The 22,072-nt window shown below is 45.2% G+C and overlaps 1 protein-coding gene across 2 annotated transcripts in view; it reads left to right on the top strand.

Annotated features, from left to right (window-relative positions):
- Positions 1–755: 755 nt before the first annotated feature.
- Positions 756–22,072, top strand: part of SUSD6 (sushi domain containing 6) — a 97,312-nt gene continuing 75,995 nt past the window's right edge. The window contains exon 1 of one of the 2 annotated variants that reach the window (XM_042943623.1): positions 756–1,052. The gene's annotated coding sequence lies outside the window, so the exon portion shown is untranslated. The other variant, XM_042943626.1, reaches the window with a different exon arrangement.

The raw sequence follows: 22,072 nt of genomic DNA on the forward strand, positions 1-22,072 counted from the left end.
GGAAACAAAGTTAGGAGTATGACAGGGTCCTAGCCCTGACTGTGCCAATTCTTGCTTTTAACCACTGTTTTCTCAACCTTGAGATCCATTGAGTGCTTTCAGTATGCTGAGAAATCACTTCGGAATGCTTCTTAAAATAGATCCCAGAATCCGATCCTAGCTTTACTTAATCAGAATGGCTGGAGACTATCCCGAATCTGCATTTTTCAAGCCCCCACCCCCACCCCCCGCCCCCAACCCCGGGACAACTTGGAGCTTGTTCATCTACGCTACACAGTATGGGAAGCACTTCTGAATAGGGAGATAATGATCTGCATCAGCCCTAGGTCTGGCAAGCGATTCAAGACCTAACAAGGCAACCAACGTGCGTGGAAAGTGCCCTGTGAACCTGAGAGCAAAGTATTTGCAAATAATAGTAATCCAATAATCCTAGTAACATCCCAAATATCTACAAAATAATGATAGTAAAAGAATTGGAGAGCGCACTGCAAACGCGGCGCAGGCTAGGTCGGTACCACGGCCTCGGCCACTCCAGCGCAGTAGGCGTGACTGTCCCTTTAAGCAGTCCCCCGCGCCCGCCTCCCCCCGTCACGGCTCCAGGCTCGCCTCCCGCGGGGCGTGCGGCCCCTCCGGCGGCGCGTGCGTGCTGGCCGCGGTCGATCTGCAGGGCCTCCCAGCGGGGCGGTCCCGGCGGCGCGACGCCGGCGCTTGTTGCGTGCGCGCCTGACCCCGCCCCTTGCCCGCCCCTTCCCCTCCCCCCGCACTCCGCGGTCCTCCCCCGCCCGCGCGGTACAGCTGGGCCAGTGACGCGGGAGCTACCGCCGCCGCCACTGCCGTCGCCACCGCGTTCCATTCTCCTAAGCCGGCGACAGCGTCGCCCCCAGCCTCCCACCGCCTTCTCCCGCAGCGCGGGCCAGCGCCAGCCAGACCAGGCACGCAGGGCCTCGCCTAGACCCGAGAGGGTTACGGGCGCGCGCAGGCGGCAGAGCGGATCCCGGCGCTGCGGAAGCTTCGAGCGCCCCCCTCGCGGAGGTCGCGGTGCCGTTCCCCGGGTGAGTTGTCACTGCGGCCCGGGGGCGGCGGGGCCAGGCATTGTGTCACTGGCGCGCCCCGCGGGCTGTCAGGGGCGCCGGGCTGGTGCGCACTGCTCTGGAGGGACGTCGGGGAGCCCCGGCCGGCCGCCCGGCGTCTGCTGCTGTGTGCGCTGGCCCCGCTGTCACCCGGACGGCCGCGCGAGGGGCCGGGAGGGCCACCGGGGAGGCTGACCCGGCGGCGGCGTGGGCTGCGCCGAGGCCGGGAGGAGGACCGGACTGCCGGTCTTCGGCTGCGAGCTGGTGGCCGGGACCGGGGCGCGCTGCCTGGCCTCGCCCGCCGTGGGGGTCGTGCTCCCTGCCCGGGAGTCAGGGCGGAGACCACACTTTGCGGGTCGCGGGAGAGAAGGTAGGCGGAGGCCCTCTTTCTTATTGCTGTTATTTTCCCCTCGGGCCGACCAAAGCCGCCGGTCCTGCGCCGGGCAGGGTTGGCTTGGCGACGGTGGATTTCCTGAGGAAATCTTGGAGCCCGTGTGTGGGAGCATCGGAGCTTTCTGGAGCCTCCGCGCCTCGTCTGGTCTTTAATCTCAAAAACTTTACTTATTATCCGGGCTGAGACTCACCGAAACCACTTCCTGTTTATATATGTAGACTTGCTTTCTTAGTCCTGGCTTTTGGGGACTCCAGATATTGGTGGAGGTCTGACTCTCCCGCGTCGTCCGGCTGTGGGGCTGTTGAATTGGAAAGTTACCTGTAACGAGGTTAGCATGGGGTGGGGGTGAGGTGGGACCACAAGACTCGGGAGGAAAGAGGAGTCACAATCAAGTCTTTGGCTGGCTAGGGGGAAGTTCATGTCTTGGCCCAGAGGCCTGATACTGCTGTTCCCACAGAACGTACTCTCTGTGGCAGGCGGCTCGCAGGGCTTTGTTGCTCTTGCTAACTGGGCCTGTGTCAGCTCTGTGCAGAGGTGCAGTGAAACTACCCAGTTCACTTAACTGGAGGAGGCATTTACTCCCTTTCGAGATCTGCAGCGGTAGGAGTACGAAGTGTCTTTCCATCCTCAGCAGTGGTGAATTCATTTCTTGCTCTTTTCATTCCTCTGGTTTAAAACATATGTCTGATGGATGCACACACCTTTTCTCTTTGGGGAATTCCACACCCAAATTGTCACCATCTAGTGGAGGCTAGTAGAGACATGTTCGTGGCATTGAGTTTTGAATTTTCTGGGCTTTGCATTTTTAGCTAGATGCAGATTCAGCCTGAAATGAAAATTTTCAGTTGGTTGAGTGGAGAAGCGGAAGTAGGTTTACCTCCCCCTCCGTAAAAGAGGTGTTTAATAAAACAACCAATAACAGCAACGATAGGAAGAGTTCTTGAGGACTGTATACCAAGCTTTGTATCAAGAACTTTCTTGATCTCATTTAATAACAGACTTTTGTGGTAGATATTGTTTTATATATATATGTATATATATGTATATATATGTGTATATATATATATATATATATATGTTTATTTTTGAGAGAGAGAGGCAGAGCACAAGTAGGGGAGGGGCAGACAGAGAGGGAGACACAATCTGAGACAGGCTCCAGGCCCTGAGCTGTCAGCACAGAGCCCGACCCGACGTAGCCCTTGAACTCACGAACTGTGAGATCATGACCTGAGCCCAAGTCAGACGCTTAACTGACTGAGCCACTTAGGCGCCCCTAGGTATTGTTACTGTTCCCCCCTCCTTTTTTTTTTTCAGTTGAAACCAAAGCCAAACAAATAACTTGCCCAGAGTCATAAAAGTAGCTCATGGTAGAGCCCACACTTTAACTGCTAGATTCTACTGTTAGCTTCTAATTTGCTTGCCATTTGGTAAAATTAAAAATGGAGTATTTCTAGAACTTTTTCAAAGCACTACTTCTTCAGGCTCTTTCTCATGTCATGAGCATCCATAACTCTCCCAGGTACACATTTATGGTATGTGCACAATAATCATTTGCTTATTTATTCCTTCATTCAGTATTCACAAGTATTTATATGATACAGAATGTATGCCCGGCACTGTGCTAGGTTTTGGAGATACTGCAGTGAGTAAGAATCCAGCCATGCCCTCATGGAGTTCGTGGTCTTTAAGTCCGTGTATTTTGATTTATGTTGTTAATTTTCATTGGCAACCATTTGCTGCTTAAGGAACTTCTGTCCGGTAAGTTAAATTCGAGGAGACTACTGGTATGAAGCCTGATAGATAGGACTTCCTGTCCACAGAGTGGCTTTTTGGATACTGTAGTAGACAGGGCATATGAAACAAATCCTCACCTATAGCTAGATCGGGGGGTATCAGGTCCCTGGGTGCTCAGAGTAGGACTGACCCCCTCCCCCCACCCCCAAATGTGTAAACCCTGAGAGCAAACCCGGTGTCACATGGCAGTGTTCATCTTATTTGCTGAGGCCTGCCTTCTCAAAGCCCAGAATTTAGGCAACAGAAAGAAGAAGAAAGGTAGAATGAGGTGTTACAGATGCAGGCTGGCAGATGAAGAGACCTCAGCACTTTGTTTGGTTTCCTGGCAGGTGTCCGTTGTGTGGCGGCTGAACTTGTGCTCTTATGTAATGGTGCATCTCCTGGCAGGGGATTTCCTCCTTTGCTGTTGCCGGGGCAGCGATTTCTACAGCTACCCTCCCATTCCATACACACATAGGTACTCTCTGAAGGTAATAAGGCATCTGGCTTTTAAAAGTAAGAGCTTATTTCAGGTTTATTGCTCCTAAGCGTTATTTCACTCCCTCTGTACTTTTCTGTCCTCCTGATAAAAACTTGCCTTATGTTTTAAATTTTTCCCGTGCTCTTTTCCCATATCCTTAGCTGTTTTGACAACCAGATAACTATGCTTGCTACAGTTGACTCTTAAAGAACACGGGATTAGCAGCACTGATCCCTATGCAGTCGAAAATCTATGTATAACTTTGACTCCCCTCAAACTTTGCTCATAGCCTACTGTTGACAGGAAGCCTTACTGATAACATAAGCTGTTGATTAACACTTGTTTTGTATGTTACATGTATTATATACTGCATTAGTACAATAAAGTAAGCTGGAGAAAAAAGTTACAAAGAAAATCACAAGAAAGAGAAAATAACATTTACAATACTGTACCGCAAAAAATCTGTGTGGAAGTGGACCCACACAGTTCAAACCAGTGTTGTTGCAGGGTCACCTGTGCTGGTGCCTGTGTCTGGGCTCAGAGAATGATATCTTTAAAAAAAATCCGAGTCACTTAATCTAACTCATTTCTGTACTAAAACCAGTGAAACTGTGAAGTCTTTAGCAGAACTGCTTGTGGGCTGAGAAGGAAGACCAGAGAGCGGATATGCTGTTTTTTTCCCCTCTAGTTCCCCTGAGAGGCAGCCCGGGACTGTAAAGCCCACCGGGAAGCCTGAATGTCAGCAGACCCCCCGGGAAGCCTGAATGTCAGCAGACCCCCCCGGTACTGGTTGTGTAATTGCCACGCAGGAAGCATTTTACTGAGTTCCTGACGTGACATGTGGTCTCCTAGTTGAAGCTGATCAGTGGGATTCACTTTCCTCCTCTGTCTTCCTGGACAGTAGGAAAGTCTTGTTGTTTAGAGGCATTCCTTTAAGTAGTAGGAGGAAGAACAAATAGAGGAGAAAGAACACATATTTGAAAGCAGACTTGAGTGTTGAGGATTAGGACAGTTGGGTTAAGGGTAAGCATTAGGACAAATACGTATATGATAATAGAGACTCTTTTTCCTGGTTTCTCCTCAAGAAGGCTTCAGTCTTGGGGTCACCCACATATTCCACGATAGTGAGATTTCATTGAGTGGAATGGTTTTTAAAAAAATAATATATATTTTTAAAGTTTATTTATTTTGAGGGAGAGAGTGCGTGGGGAGCGGAGGGGCAGAGAGAGAGAATCCGGAGCAGGCTCCACGCTGTTGGCACGAAGCCTGACGTGGAATCCAAGCTCATGACCTGAGCCGAAAACAAGAGTCAGACGCTTAACTGACTGAGCCACCCAGGCACCCCTAAAAAATTAACATTCTTAAGTTTTGGTGCCACATTGCAGGAAAGTTGGAAACTAGATCAGTGAGAAAAAAAATGCCTGTAGTGTGGGAGGGCTGTTTTCATACAGGTAGAAGTAAAGGATGCAAATTGAGGTTGGGGCTGAGGGTTTTGTGATGGTATTTATTTGAAGCTGTTAACAGCTGTGAATCTGAGACCAGTGAAGCAATTCCAGGACAGCGTTGGGGTGACTGTCCTTGAGCATCAAGATCTGTTCACTCCCACTCTGGCTCAGATTCAAGGCAACAGCCATTGTTCCCTTATAAGTTGCTTATAAGTTCGTGTCTTTGTGTAAAACCTTTATTTGAAAAAGTAGAGGTGCGGGGGAAAGAGGTACCTCTTATAAGGCTTAGATTTTAGCAGTAAAACCTGTCAGGCACCTGTGGACGTTTCCTTTTTTTGTGTGCTCATGTGTGTCTCTGATGGTGTCCTTTTTCTTTCCCTTTTAGTCCTTTGGCCTAGAAACCAGCAGGGTGTCTCCATTTGCTCTCTCATCCTCTGATTCTTACCTGAGTGTGGAAGTCTCCACTCTGCTGGTAGACCTCCAGTGGTGCTGAGCTGGGTCACTTTGGCTGTGAAAGGCCACCTGTGCTTCTGTCGGGGCTTGGGGACACTTGAGTCTCTGTGAAGGTACTGGTATGGCAACAGTAGAAAATGTAGCAACTGTAGTGAGAACTGGACGGGTTTCACAGGCAGGCTCTGCTGTTGTCTGTGATGTATTCTCTTTCCTGGGCACTTACATCTCAGAAAAGGAAAATAGCACCCTTGAAACATCTGAAGGCTGCATGCCAAGAATTCATGCAATACTCCAGAAACAGGATATTATTGAAACATTTTTCTCAAGCAGAAACATATGTAGTTCCCAGTTACTGTCGCCAGTGTTAGTAGATCCTGAAAATTACCTGATAGCTGTGTGTGCCCTTAAATGTACTCTCCCGTCTTATACTCCCCCTCCCACACGCACGTGTACAAGTGCTAGACTGGTTTTTTGTTTTTTGTTTTTTGGTAGAGCTCCATTGCTTGGTTTGAGGAAAGTTAGCCTGGGTTCCTGAAGACAGAAATAGGTTTTCAGGGGTTTGCAGACAGCAGAGTTGGTGACTGACAATTCTTTGTTACTCAGAAGAGGAGGATCTTTTGTGGTGAAAAATTCAGTGACTCAGGATTCTTTTCTCCTGTAGTTGGAGATTGGACGTAAAACCTCAGAGAGGAGATATAAATAGGGGCTCTTTCCCAACCTCCCCTTTCTTAGCATCCTTTCCGAAGGAGGGGGAAAGTTTAATCTTTCCAAATCCACCCTCCTGCCACCGTTGACTTGCCTTCACCCACAGAAGTGTAAGATCAGAGCATGGAGTTGGCCTGTGTGTAGACTGTCTTTGCTAGGTTTTTGGCTAGACTAGGCTTGGGCTTTTGACAAAGCCAGTAAAATGAAAGCGGCTTCTGGGAATGGGATAGGACTATTTATCCCATTCTTCCTTCTTTGGGCTGTTCTCAGTAGATCTCAATAAACTAAGTGGGTGGAAGTTTAAAAAGGGAACTTGAAAAAGAGAACAAGGTGATTTTGCTTATTCATTTTAAGTGGTAGCCTAGGCAAACTGTCAGGGAGAAGACTGGGGCTACTTTTTTTTTTTAATTGTTAATACACTGGGATAAGATTACCGAAAGCTTGGAAAATAGAGGGGGAGAAAAAATCACCGTGATTCTACCATCCTACCACAAACATCATTTCCATCTATTCTGCTTTTTCTTTCAGTTGGGAATCCTGGCGTGCATTTAATTTTGTATTCTGTTTTTTCCAGTTAGCATTACACCATAAATATTTTTCTGTAACGACATACAGGCTTTATAATTATTTTTATTTTTAATGGCTTTATAATATTCCATCAAATAGATCAGCTGTGATTTAAATAGCCTCTCATTGGGGGCACCGGGGTGGCTCAACTGGTTAAGGGGCTTACTCTTGATTTCAGCTCAGGTCATGATCTCAGGTTCATGAGATCGAGCTTGAGTCTAGTCTGCTTGGGATTCTCTCATTCCCTCTCTCTCAAAATAAATAAATAGGGGCACCTGGGTGGCTCAGTTGGTTAAGCATCCAACTTCAGCTCAGGTCATGATCTTAGCAATTCGTGAGTTCGAGCCACCCATTGGGCTCACTGCTGTCAGCGTGGAGTCTGCTGCAGATCCTCGGTCCCCCTCTCTCTTGGCCCTTCTCCTGCTTGCACGTGTGAGCTCTCTCTCAAAAATAAATAAACTTAAAAAAAATAAACTTGAAAAAATAAAGAAACATTAAAAAAATAAATAGCCTCTCATATGTCTAGACTATTTTTTTCTTTCTTTTTTTATAATTTGTTTTGAGAGAGAGCATGCTCATGTGTGCACACACACGTATGGGGGGGTGTTGGGTGGGGCCAGGCGCAGAGAGAGAAGGAGAAAATCCCAAGCAGTCTCCGTGCTGTCAGCTTAGGGCTGACTCAGGCTCGATCTCAAGAACCAGGAGATCATGACCTGAGCCGAAATCCAGAGTCAGATGCTTAACCACCTGAGTCACCCAGATGCCCCTGTCTAGATTATTCCTAAGGTTTGCTCAAGGCGATTTTTTTTCAGAGGGGTCATTTCATTTGTCATAATTTTTAAAAACAGCTTTACGGAGACGTAATTTATATATCATAATATTCACTCATTTAAAGTTTACAATCCAGTAGACTTTAGTATATTTACAGAGTTGTACAACTGTCACCATATTCTAATTTTAGAACACTTTTATCACCCCAAAAAGAAACTCCATTAGTGGTCACGCCCGGTTCCTCACAATCCCTGTAGCCCACAGCCACCACTGATCTTTTCTCTCTACAGTTCACCTGTTTGGACATTTCACATAAACAGAATGTGTAATTGGCTTCTTTCGTTTAGCATAATGTTGTTGAGTTTTATCCATGTTTTAGCATATATCAGAACTTTATTGATAAATGATCTGTTGTATAGGTATATCACATTTTGTTTGTCCATTCATCAGCAATGTAATGGACATCTGAATTGTTTTTCTGGTTATTATAAATGTTGCTGTGAACACCGATTAGTATAAAGTTTTGTGTAGGCATATGTTTTCATTTCTTAGGGAGGTATTTTATTTTATTTTTTAAAAGATTTGATTGATTGATTTTTAAAATCTCTGTGCCCAATGTGGGACTCAAACTTACAACCCTGAGATCAAGAATTGTATTCTCTACCAACTGAGCCAGCCAGGTGCCCCTCTTAGGGAGATATTTTAAAAGCTGCATCCATATTTCTACTTTAGAGTTAACATTTTACTTGGTTATACAGTTTGTTTGGGGAAGAACAGTGTTATTGCAGAACCTTTTGGTCCTGTGTTGTTGAGGATATTGCCCTGAATTCAGAAAAGATGCTACTAAGAAAATGAAAGGAAGAATTATGTGTAAGAATATAGCATTGTTTCTAGGGGTGCCTGGGTGGCTCAGTCCGTTAAGCTTCGACTCTTGGTTTTGGCTCAGGTCATGATCTCATGGTTCGTGGGTTTGAGCCCCACATTGGGCTTTGCACTGGCAGTGTGGAGCCTGCTTGGGATTCTTTCTCTGCCTCTCTCTCTGCCCCTCCCCTGCTCACTTTCTCTGTCTCTGTCAAATAAATAAGTTTAAAAAAATATAACACTGTTTCCAAATCTTCAGTGCAGAACTTTAAACAGTAGTGGGAGTTCACAGATGCAGTAGTGCCTAAATTCAGTGCACATGTACTGCTGCTTAAAAAAAAAAAAAAAAAAGGATTTTCAGCCTGAAGTCTCAGTTCTAAATTGCGTCATTGTGTTTTATGGAGTGAACTTTACCATGAACCCCACAGAGCATTCCTTATCAAATGTAATTTATAGTTCTCAGAAGCTTTTCCTTTTCTTATGAAACATTCCATGCCGGGGCTGTGTGCACCTGCTTAGAGGCTTCTGGTAGGCTGGAATGGAGAGCCAACCATCAAGGTAAAGGGGAGGGAGAGGGGCTGTGAGTGTGGTTTAAATATAGGTCTGAGAAAGACTGCTCTTTAGAGCAGCTCTTACAGGGCTCTTGCTGGTGGACCTCAGTTGCACCTGAGGTTAAAAATATAGCTCATGCCAGACACAAAGAGGAACAGATGGTACTGCTGGGAGTGTCGTTTCCTCTACAGGACCTACCCCTGGGTGGTTTCACACCATACCAGCCATATGACTGAAATAATGCAGTGCCTCCTTTCGCCCTTGTCCTAATTGGAACTACTAGCATTCATGATCAATAGCTGTTCTTGCTTTCCTGACTCCTGGTTCACTACCAAAAGCTCTTGAAAGTATGTGTATACAGGCCACCTAATTTTTTTTTTTCTTATCAGAAGATCAAGATGCTTCCACCCCAGAGAAATGTGGGGCACAGGGCACGTGCCTTTTGTCCAATAAGCCAGACAAAAAGTAGGAACTTGAATTATCTTCTCTTGGACCTGTATTAGTTTCCTGTACCTGGAGCCAAGCTCAAGGATCTATCCTTCCAGAAAGTTCCTGGGTGTATATGTGTGTAAATGTAAATGTATGCAGCCATAACTTCCCTGCCACAGTTTTAGAATTTTTTGAGTGTTCTCTACCTGGTAATGCAAATTCTGTTCCCAAGTCCTGGGGGAGTAAGGTAATACAAAATTCTTACCTGAAGATTAAAATTCTTGAGTATAGTATCCAGATATTACCAAAACTTCTTGAACACCAAACCAAGTATGTGATGAGAGAGACTCTAGGTTCATTAGATGCTAGAGTTGGAAGAATGGGACTTTGGGGATAGTCTCCTCCTACCTCCTCACTTTATGGAAAGGAAGAATGGGAAATGCGGTGCTCAGCGCCGACCTCCCTGAGTGGTGACGGGACCAGGGGAGAACCCAGGCGTCCTGATCCCGAGTCTAGTGCTGTTTCTTCCCCTGTACGATCAACTTCTCTCTCCTCTGGGCTTGTCTCAGGAAAGGGCATTGGAGCCCAGAACAGTGTATGGCTCATACTGTTTGGAACAAATTCATCTCCTTTTTGTGATTGTGGTTTTGAATCTAACAGTGAAATTACAAAGAGGAATGAGTCGTTAAGTTCAGTTGCGAGGAAGAAACTGGGCATTGTTGTGCTTAGGTCGGCCCTGCTTAACTATTTATCTCTGTACTGTGCTTCCTTGTAATTAATAAAACACCACCTGCTTTAGACCAATGGGATGTGTTCTCTGAGTCATTTTCCCCTTTGGGTCCCCCTTGACCAGGTGGGACAGTGGCAGGTGCTGGTGGCATCCTAGATGTGGTAGTTGGGAACATGCTGTCTGGGAGGGCTGATGCTCCCTGCCCCCACCCTATTAGCAATCCAGAACCCTTCATAACTGTGATTCTGATTGCAGTGTGAACACACATCTCTAACTGTATCCCTAATCAGTCTGGAAGGAACCAGGCTTCTTGGGCTGAGGTTATGTATGCTAGCTTTCTCCACCCTAGAAAGCCGTGAGCAGTTTTATGCTCAGTGGGTACAGCTTTTTCAGTTGGCCTGCTCAAGACATTTTTAGAGAATTGACAAATGGTATGTTAGCTGGTCCACACCTTTATCAGTCCTTGATTCTCATCTACCTGCTAGGTAGAAACTGTGCTGTGGGAAGGCGATCTACCTCCTCATTTCAGTCCTGTGGGGATTTTGCTTATTACACAGTGGGATGGCAAGAAAAACAGGCTCTGGGTTTCATAAGAGTTCATTGGTCCATCTTTTTTTCCCCTTTACATGCACCTTCAAGTCATAATAATTTGTCAACTGATAATCTGGTTGGGCTGTGATGTCAGGCTGGTGGGAGTTAGGTAGGTGGTTGGTGCAGAAACCAAAAGGAAGTAAGTCTGGTTATTTGCTTGACAAGTATTTAGTGAATGCCTGTGGTTAGTGTTAGGTATACAGTTGTAAACAAAGAACAAAATGGACACAGTTCTTGCCATCATGGCCTTAACTGTCCTGGAGAATACCCATTGGTTATTTAACTTGAAGTATAGCATTGGAGGAATCTGTTGTGTAAAGTAGACTTTCAATTTGATACTCTGAAAGAGTCACTCTTTTTCAGTGACCTCTGTGCTCCCATCCAGCAGTCATCCTGGAAGAGAGGTAGGCTTGAAAAATATCCTTGGAGAATCCTCCTGGCATTCCAGGCAAGAAAGCAAATTGCCTTTCCCTGCAGAGTAAGTTAGGTCTAGGAGTTTGGTCTGCTGTGAAGATTCCTGTTTACAGCCTTTATTTAACTAATCATTTTTTATTGTGCAAATGTTTTCTGACCCTGAAATATCTTCTTTTTAAGTACTTTATTTTTTAATGTTTATTTATTTTTGAGGGAGAGCATGAGTGGGGGAGGTGCAGAGAGAGAAGGGGGACAGAGGATCCAAAGTGGGCTCTGCACTGAGAGCAGCGAACCTGATGCAGGGCTCATACTCAAAAACTGGGAGATCATGACCTTAGCTGAAGTTGGGTGCTCAACTGACTGAACCATCCAGGTAACCCCCCCCCCCCAATTTTTTTAAATGAAGGGAGAAAAGCGGGTCTGGATTCCACAGTGAGAAATTGGAGGAAGGGAAATAGATCAATAGTGTGAATTCTTTAGGGAATCTTTTTTTCTCCCATCTCCCACAAGCCTCAATTTTAGATGTAAATATTGACTTGTGATACCTCTTTTCTTGATCTTTCTGTGGCTTTATAACCTGCTGGGGCATTAAAGGACCTAACACAATACTGGCATAAATAAAGCTCCCAATAAGCACACATCCTGTATATATTTTTTAGCCATCTCTGTTGGCCCAGGTTTCAGGCTTAGACTGGGAGTCTCCGGAGGTCATTGATGGTCTTGTCCACTTCTTTGTACTCAGCTCCTGGATTACTTGGTTGATAAGTGATGGACCAGGTAGAAAGGATTAAAGTCAAAAAAGTGTGAGAGGGCAAGGTGACTTTGAGGCCAAGAGCCCTGATGACAAGGAGTCAAAGAATGGTATTATTGATGAAATTCTAAAAAGAGACATTTGGAGGGGGACCTCATTTGAGTGAAAAACAGATATAAACAAGATGATAAAAAGCGGTTAACATTCACCAGCTTTACTCTGGTGGTAGGAAAAGAAGACTGCTCAGAAACCATGGAGGTGGGAGGAGGTGAAGGAAAGAGATGGTACTGGAGGTTTTCCCAAATGTTTTAGCAAGACCAGTGAGAACCAAATTACAGGATCCTTTAAGAATTTGGGCCCAAGGGGCACCCAGGGGGCTCAGTTGGTTGAGCGTCTTGATTTCAGCTCAGGTCATGATCTCATCGTTCTTGAAATCAAGCCCCAAGTTGGGCTCTGCGCTGACAAGGGAGCCTGCTTAAGATTCTTTCTGCCTCTGCCCCTCCCTGCCTCAAAATAAATAAATAAACATTTAAAGCTTTAAAGAAAAAAAAAAAAAAAAAAAAGAACTTGGATCCAAGACCAGAATTACCCTGCTAATTTTTAGGCACAGGTCTTTATTTCTAGAACTCTGTCCATCTTTTAAAAGCCTCAGGAGGCATTAGTCATGCCCTAAATCCAACCTACAAGTGTTTACACTTTGGCCTTATTTACTTAATGTATTTTTAGCATCCACTGTGAATCCTGTTATAGTCAAGGAAGTAGTTAGTAGTGGGACACCTTGTTTCTGTTTGTTCTCCAGAACCCAGCTCTTTTGGGGGTGGTTCTGTTACTTCTGGAATTATAACATGTAGTTGTATGGGTCATCTCCTTTGAAGGTCTGTGCATGCTTTGGAAAAATCACATCTTTGGGGCACCTGGGTGGCTCAGTCAGTTAAGCATCTGACTTCGGCTCAGGTCATGATCTGTGGTTTGTGAGTTGGAGACCCACATCTGGCTCTCTGCTTAGTGCAGAGCCTGCTTCAGATCCTCTGTCTCCTCTGTCTCTGCTCCTCCCCCAGTCTCTCATGCTCTCTCTGTCTCTCAATAAATAAACATTTTTTAAAAAGTGTAAGAGACTATAAAAAGAAAAATCATGTCTTTGAAAGAAGGGTTGCTCTCTACAAATGCTAACTGCTTTTCTTGGATATATGTGAGCAACAACAGAGTAACAGATTTCAGAGCCTTTGGTGTTCCTAGAACTTTCTGTGAATAGCAACAAGGCAGGTATTTTTCAAGCAGTGCGTCTGACTTTATTACGTGAACAAGTATTTATTGAATGCTCTTTCCCATTTAATGATCTCCCCACAGGGATTCTTTTTTTTTTTTTTTTTTTTTTTTTTTTTAATGCTTAACAATGTTTAGTGTTTTTAATGGTTAATAATTTTGAGAGAAGAGACAGAGCACGAGCTGGGGAGGGGCAGAGAGAGAGAGAGAGAGAGAGAGAGAGAGAGAGAGAGAGAGACACACACAGAATCCAAAGCCGGCTCCAGGCTCTGAGCTGTCAGCACAGAGCCCGGGGCTTGAACCCACATAAGAGCAGTAAACAGTGATCAGTATGATCATGGCCAGAGCCGAAGTCGGATACTTAACCAACTGAGCCACCCAGGTGCCCCCTCCTCATAGGGATTCTTTGCAGCACATAGCCCAACAAATGTTTTGTATTGTTGCTTCAGTATTTTGATTTGTCTTTTACACGCAGATTTTAAGCCCCTTGAGGATGGAAGTGCTGGTTTAAGTCTCCTCTGTGTTCACTCTGCAGGCTGGGCATCTGTATTAATAACAATAAAAATTTCTTCATTTTACAAAATGCTTTCATGTAAGATGTCATATAATACTATGAGGAAGATTATAGTCCCATTTTACAAATGGGAAAGCCAAGGCCTTCGGTAACCAGTAGACATTTAACATCCGCTATACTTGTAATTAGTGACACCAAGTCACCTAGGGGCTCAACGGACTCAAACGTTGGTACCTCCTGCAGGGAGAAGGAAACCTCCTGGAATTGCAGACTTCATAAATTTTAACTTTCTCATGGAAAACATTATAACAACCCCTCTCCCTTTCCCCTACTCAATCTCGGCATAGGTACTCTCAAGGTCAGTATGTCAGTATGTTTTTCTGTACCGATGGGACAAAAATGCGGAAGTGTATAAAATTTGAAAGGCAACTTTCATCTCCTAACTAAGGAAAAGCATTCCCATATTGGCCGAGGGACCTTTATTTTTATTTTCTGGAGGAGGGGAGAGGCCATAGAGTTAAAACCCTGGTATATAGAAATCCATGCAGTTTTGGTGTTAGAAGTTGCGTTTGGGGGTAAGCCAGAGAATGAATGCTGAGTTCTTTGGATTCTAAGGACTCTGTGATGGAGATTTTGAGCAGCTCTGTAAACACTGTTTCCAGAGGAGGACTGTCTGTGCCTGAGAACTCATGAGGGCTCCTGAAGGAACATCTTTGCTTTTTCTGCAGACAAGGGAAACGACAGTCTCCTATAGGTGAGGCTTGAACCCCTTTTCCCCACTGTCCTGCCCTTGTTTCCAGAGGCAAAGATGAGTCTGTGTGGGTGGTGAGGAGGTTGGAAGTGAAGGTCCCGCTTCACCCGTGACAGCTTAGATTCGGACAGACATAAAGCAGTGCTGATGTTCCTGAGGCAGGGTGTGCTTGGACAGCCCTGTTTTTTCCATTTAGTTTAGGAAAGTGGAGGAGTAAGACTGGCTGTGGGCCAGGCATGGTTTCTCCCTTTCCTGTGGTGAATGAAAATGGACGATTGTTTGAAGAAGTGGGTACTGAGTGGGAGACAAGTGGAGGATAGCAGGCCTTGGACTCCGAATGACCCTGCTTTCACTGTCAGCTCAGCCATTTTCCAGCTGTATGACCTTGAGCAAGTTTAACCTCTATGGTGCTCATTTTCATTATCTATAAAATGGAAATGATATTATTAACGCTATCTCCAGAAGGGTAGCTACCAAAATATTAATTACTTGCTGTGGGAATTTTGGGGTGGTGAATCTTGGGATAATAGGAAAACTGTAACTTGTTAAAGTTTCTTTTTGTATCACTTGAATTTTTCACTATTGGCACATAGAACTTAATTAAAAGTATCCCCTCATGGGATTATTAAGAAAATCAAATAAATTGGGGTATTTAAAATACCAGGTACAGTGCCTGATAACTAAAAAATACTCAAATGGCAGTTTATTTGGGGAAGAAGTGATCATAATTCGTGGTTGACCCTTGCTTTTATAGTGTTAAATTTTCCTTCTGCCTTGTGTGGCTTTGGATAAGTCTCTTTGTTAAGCCTCAGCTTCTTCAACTGAAAACGGGGGTTTATAGTAGTATCTACCACATATAGGGGGTGGAGGAGACCTATCAAGAGGTTAGCCTCGTGCTAGTAAAGGCGTATAGTTAGTGCTCAGTAAATATTAACTGTTATCAGCTTTATCCTCACAGCTACGCTAGAAGTGAGGTGGGAGTTATGCCCACTTCAAAGTTACAGAAAGTGAGGCAGAGTCATTTGATGACTTGTCTTAAGGTCATATGTTGAGTTAGCAGCAGCAGTGACCTTCTCTGTTAACTGCCCTCCTGCCGGAGTCCACACTGACGGCCTCACAGCCCTGAGTCTGCTCATCTCCTTCCTTCATCCCGGAAGGCCTGCACAAGGACGGGCTCAGCCTCTCTAGGGGAAGGCCTCTCTCCATACCACTTTGGTACTGCCTGTGACTTCCCACCTGCTCCATAAAGACCTGCCTTGCCTGTTTGTGGTACTGATTGGGCTAAAGTTACTAGACCTGGTGGGAAATAGCTTTTGAGCTTTGTTGCTGTGGGCTCCTGTTCTGTGTGTTCACACTTTGAGGAAACCCCCCTCCCCCCGAAACAAAGAAAACAAAACCCTGAGTGATTTCTGCCCAGAATTGTTTCCAGAAAGTGGGAGATCCTCATCCCCAGACTTAGGGGGTCAGAGCTGATGCCACCAGTTTCTCACCTTGGGTTTGTACAGTACACTTCTCACCCTTCTTTGGTTTTCTCTTCATCGGACTTTACGACATTGGCCTCGCTCCCTTCTTCATAGAGGTCATGAAATACTTACCATTTGGTGAAAAATACAAGCAATGCAATGTCAAAAGTTTTATCAATCTAAATTTGCCTAGTGGACTGGAAGGAGTATACATATTTGTACAGACTCTTGCACTTTATAGTTTTTATGTTGTTTTTGTGTGTTCCAAATAGATCTTTTTCCAAATTTGCATTTAGTGGTGGCTAGCAACTCTTGTCATCTGTATTTCTTTGGAATATATACTTGCTGTGTAGGTATTGCGTTCACATCATATAATTCCACAGCAGGATCTGAAGGGCAGTTACTTTTCAGTACTTATCACCAGTCCGGTCTCTGCACCTCTAGACAAGTCTGCTCTGATTCCCAGACTGGTTTCTTTTCCTTATTTGTGGCTGCCTAAAGGCCTTCAGTGAAGTACATCAAAGTGCTTCCTGTTGGCTTGGCAAAAGGAAGATCCTTGGAGGAGCTTAAAGGCCTCGTGGAAAGGACCCTCTGGCTCTTCGCTAATCGCAAAATGAGACTCTACAGTGGAGAAGCCACGCGCCCACCCGCTTTGTGAAAGCTCCTCTAAAATACAAGTTTTTCAGCTGTTTATCATGTTTCTGTCGTATTTATCTGGTTTTTGGAGATAGACCTGCTTACATGAATTCTGGTTGATGCATGGGGTGCGGGGGACTAATGCCCCTTCAGAGTTACAGGCAGTGAGGCACAGAGAGATCTGGTGACTTGTCCTAGGGCCGTACGTGGACTTAGCCAGGGTGGTGCCTGGAAACTTTGGAGGACATTCTCCAAGACATAAGAGAGCCAAGCTCCGGGTTTATCTCAGGCCTGATCACGAACCTTGCAGGAGCAGCTTCCGAGCACTGGGGAGAGAGGAATGGCACACTGCCTTGGAGCTGTCATCGAAGATGCCACCTTTTGGGAACCATATTGTAGGCAGTCTCTGGCCTATGTGAAGTCGTGCCTGGGCCTTATCAGAAATGAACCAGATGGTGTTTCTAGTAAAACTGGCAGCTGTTCTTGCTGTCAGAATTAATTAAACATTTTTATATGTAAATGTGGAATTATGGGAATCTTTCTTTTGGGGTTTCAGTCGCATGTGGAAGTGCTGCCTTTACCTTACAGAGGCCTTTACTCATCCCTTGCTTCTGGTCAGAAGTGACCCTCAGCTTTATGTCTTCCTATCCTCTCTGGTTACTTTCTTCACCAAATGGGCCATTTGTGGTGATGGTGGTGAGGGGCGGATAATAAGGTAACCAGTCCTCTCTAGTGTAATTTGAAGGTTGCTGATGGGACCTTGTGCCCAGAATGTACCTGTTACACAGATAACATTGGTGGCTAAAGTATTCATAATTTGAGTGACTTCTTTGGGTTAAGACATTTGGATGTAGCACACATGATACCTAGGAACAGTGACAGTCACGGAAGCCAGAAAAGTTTTTCTTTCTTTTTTTTTTTTTTCGGAAAAGAAAGAAGAAAAAGGTGGAGAGCGCGTGCTCTGTGCCAGGCACCGGTGCTAGGTTCTGTATTTTTGTGGGTTTGTCTTCACTTTCTAGATCAAAAAACCAAGCTCTGAAAAGTTAAGTACTGTAACTTACTCTGTTGGAGCAAGAACCAAAGGCGGGGTGATTCTAGAGCCTGTGTTATTCAGGGCAGATAAAGTAGATGTGGGTTAGGAAGCTGGAGGGGAGGACAAGGTGGTGAGGGAGACAGAACAAAAACCTGGAGAGAGGAGGTCAGTCGGGGCCAGGTGGGAGCTGCAGTGCAGGGACTTAGCGAGAGAGGATGGCCCTGGGTGACGGTCTGGGAGGGAGAGGCTGGTGAGCAAAAATAACCCGAAGTGGAACAAATAAAGGTTGGGGTATCACTTGGAGGGGGGTATACTGTTGGATGATGGTGGCTTTTCCCTCAGGGAAGCTCTGGGGTCTGTTTGGGGTAAGGAAGACCAGATAGTGTCTGTATTTAGGCAGGTGGCACTTGGCCACACAGGAAGCCTTTTAATCCCTGGTATTTATAGACTGGCCTGTACTCTAGTGAAAGACAACTCCCATTTCAGTTATGGAAGGCAGCATTATCTGCCTTTGAGATGCCGCATTTATGGATCCCCATTTGACCCAGCAGGAGGCGCGTGGTGATATGCCCCTTATATTATCCTGGCTCCCTCCTTCTTCAGAGGCTGAGCAGGGACACTTCTGTCATTTACCTCTAAGTGACCTCTGGCTGCTCCCTCTTCTGCAGTGCTTCTATTCCTCTCAAAGATGAGTTGGAGTCAGGACTGGGAAAGGTGGCCCTCTTGTCTCTCTCTTCAGGGTAGCTAGGAATTCCCTAGAATAATGATTCTGATTTGTTGCCCAGCTCCTTGCCCCAAGGCTAGGGTTGCTCTGTTTATACATACCATGGCCAAACCCTACATTCAGTCCAATTCAACACTGATTTATTGATACCTGCTAGTATGTATGGGGTGGAATACAAAGGTGACTGAGATAGGTCTCCAGTCATGAGGGGGATAGTGAGTCCCGTGGTCAGGCTAGTTCCTCTTCCTTATCTCGGGAAATGCCCATACATTTTCGGTCTTGTCTAACTTAAGTTGTTACTGTGAGGACTGATTGTAGCAATAATGAATAATGAATTGAGACTGCCTTGAAAAGTATAAAGCTCCAGATTCGTGTAAAACCTTCTTAATATTATAAGGTAGGCTCATAATAAAAGATAACACGTATCAAGTGCTTTCTACATGTCAGGCACTGTTCTAGGTGCTTTATTTGTATTAGCTTATCTAATCTTCACAGCAGCTGTGAAGTAGGTTGCTTATACCCATTTCACAGTTGTAAGAATTAATGCCAAATTGGATAAATACAACAACAACAACATTTCTAGGATGGCATGGCTGGTAAGTGGCAGAGCCAGTTAATCTGAACTATAAACTGCACTGTGGCCTCTGTTAAGACTCTGTGGAAATCTGGGAAGAGAGGAGTCCCACCCCAAGGGAGGCGGCAGCCAGGACTTACCCTCAGAGACTAGAAAGGAGCAGGGAAAGGTCAGCCTGGTGCCCAAGAAAGCATTAGGATTTCTACACAACTTAATTAAATTACCGAAACTGTTTCTGAACTTGGAGCCATGTTTCTTGTATAGTAATGCAATATTCAAGATAATTTAAGCCAAGGAGGAAGGACAGAATTGGTGAGTGAGTTTACATATGCTCATGGGCACTTACTGACAGACTAAATAAAACACAGAGAGGCAAACCTTAAAGTGAATACGTCTTTATTCAATTTACAAATGAGGGCAAAGACTCAGGCAGCGTGTTTGCTGCTTTGCGTTGGGACTTCTAAAGAACACACTTTAAAAAAAAAAAAAAAAGAATTCTTCCCCTCAGCCTTTCTCTGTTGAAGTTTCCATTAAGGGTATCAGAGTCTGACCACTAATATGCAGTGTATCCATCTTTAGCAGTTATTTTCCAGAGAAATCTAGCTCATTTTTTGAGGCACCCTCTAGCCAGGTTATCTCAGATGTGGAAGATTGGGAGCAAACATATACACATCGTGGGGAGGGCAACCTCTCCGTTAGATGTATGTCTGTAAAGAGAGCTTTGGGAGTTAATGTCTCTAAATTCCTGTTTCAGTCCACTCCACTCTTTGAATAGCTCTTTTAACATGCCGCGCCTGTCTCGTTAGCAGTTCAGGGGAATTAGCCATCAACATCTAATGACCTAGTTCCCAGATTTCCAGCAGGTTCAGAAGTTTCTAGAATGCCCCAAAGGAATGTTTCTCAAAGTGTGCTTATACCTTATACCTTGGGGTCAGTTCCCTTGTGGGTGTGGTCCTGGCATTCACACAGAAAACGCTTCCCTCTGCTCGGGTTCTGAAGCAGAGCTGCAAGCCAAGTCCAAGCCCATCTCCAGAGGGTATGCAGCTGCAAGTAGCAGTATGGACAGTCTTCGAGGCTTCCTGTTTTCTTCTTATAATGAATGAGAATTTTGCCTCCTATTCCACAATATATCCAGGATAATTTTAATATTTAAAATGATTTACACTACGGGTGTGTGGGTGGCTCAATCAGTTAAGCATCTGACTCTTGATTTCGGCTCAGGTCATGATTCTCAGGGTGATGGGATTCTTCACCACTCCCCCATCCCCCGCCTCCACTGCTCTCGCTCTCGCTCTCAAACACACACACACACACACACACACACACACATCTAACATGGAATAAATTTGAACCTTTATCAAGATTGTGTGCTGTGAGGTGAGACTGCTTAGTTTGTAATCTTGGTGTCATGAATTGCTAACACTATGACCTTGGGCAAGTTATTTAACTTCTCTGTGCCTTGTCTAAAAATGGAGATAATACCTACCTTTTAAGGTTGTTATGAGGATTATATCAAATATTAGAAAATGCTTGGATCCATGCACAATGATTAAGCAGTCAAGTGCCAGTTAATGATGGTATTATTACTGTCCTGAAGGTCTGTGTCCCTGGGAGTATGGCATATGACAAACATCCCTCTCTCCATTGACACAGCCAGGCTATAGGCTTATAAAAAGGCCTTTTGCCACCTATAGGAACCCTAAACAGAGCACTGGGGAAATGCTTTGTCATAACAGATATTCTCAGGTCACACTCAGTTTTATTTTAGTTGTTTGAGGTCGCTGTGTGAAGCATGACTATGCTCAAGCAGTCAGAATCTATCACTGGTGGGAGGGAAGTGCTTGTTTAGAAAATGTCAGAGAATCCACCAAGTTCCTTTGGCTGATAAATGTTCTTCAGTCTGTACTCTTTTTTCTTGTTTAATAGTTAGGAAAGAGGGCTAAGTTGTACTTTTCCTTTATAAAGTACACATCTCAAAATTTGAAAAATCTCAAGTCATACTTGTTTCTTGAAGAAAGTTCAGGATGTACAGGTTACTAGCAGTCACGGAAGGAGAAAAGCACCTGTGATTTCCCTTCCAGCCGTCACCACTGTTCACCTCTTACTGTGCTCCTTCCTTCTGTCTAGGATGGTCAGGGATGGCAGAGTGGTTGGCAGGGTCTTAGAGAGAAGGACCACATTTCTGGCAGCCAGGGTGGCCCTCCTGTGGCTCAGCCTTACAGTGGACAGTCCCACTTTGGGACAAGCACTTGGCAACACCCTTGTCCCTAAGTGCCCTCTCCTCTTCAGAGAGGTTATGTTGAAGGCCAGCTACTTCTTTCCAGTGATGCTGCATGTTCAAGCATTTTTGGCCTGGCTTATGTTGATCCTGCTCTCCTGATTTTGTGCTCATTTTCCACATAGCCAGGTGGTGAGGGTTCTTGGGCCTCTTCTCTCTTTTCTCATGGTACTGGCTCTCAGGGTTGATGCTTCTCTGTCTCATCCCTCCTTTTCACTAAATGCACCTAGGGGGTTCTGCCACAGAGAAGAACTCATGGGGTGAGGAGAACACTGTCTCAAGGCTTTTTAAATGTAATGCTTCCTCCCCCTTTTTTTCCTCTGCCCAGAATAAAAGCTGCCAGTAAAATTTTAGTGCAGGACTATTGAGATATATTTATCACTGTTGTGATGGTCAAAAGAATTGTCAACTCTTCTCCTTATCAATCCCCTTCACTCCTTGCAAATGGGAATTACAGGAAATCACAACCAGCTTAAACGACCGTGGGCAGATGGGAAGGATGGAATGTGTAACCCCCATTCCCAGAAACAGGAAGAATGGCTGAGCTGATTGACCTCAGCATTTGGCAGTCAGGGGAGCGAAAGCATGGCCTGAAATAATGTCACCATCTGGGAATTGAAACCCAAGTCTTCCTGCGCTCTGACTTCTTTGTCATCATGACTCCCCTCTCTGAGCCCCTCCTTTCTGGTCAGTAGACAGGCCCTGCCAGTTCCTTCTTCAGTACGTTTCTGTCACCACCACACTGGCCAGACATCACCCTGTCTAGCCTCTTAGGCTGCTTTAGTCTCTCTTGCCAGGTTCATCTCCCATGAACGTTGTTCTCATCTCAAGTGTGATTAGGTAAGAGAA

The sequence above is a fragment of the Panthera leo genome, chromosome B3 (assembly GCF_018350215.1).
Source record: "Panthera leo isolate Ple1 chromosome B3, P.leo_Ple1_pat1.1, whole genome shotgun sequence".
NCBI classification, from domain to species: domain Eukaryota; kingdom Metazoa; phylum Chordata; class Mammalia; order Carnivora; family Felidae; genus Panthera; species Panthera leo.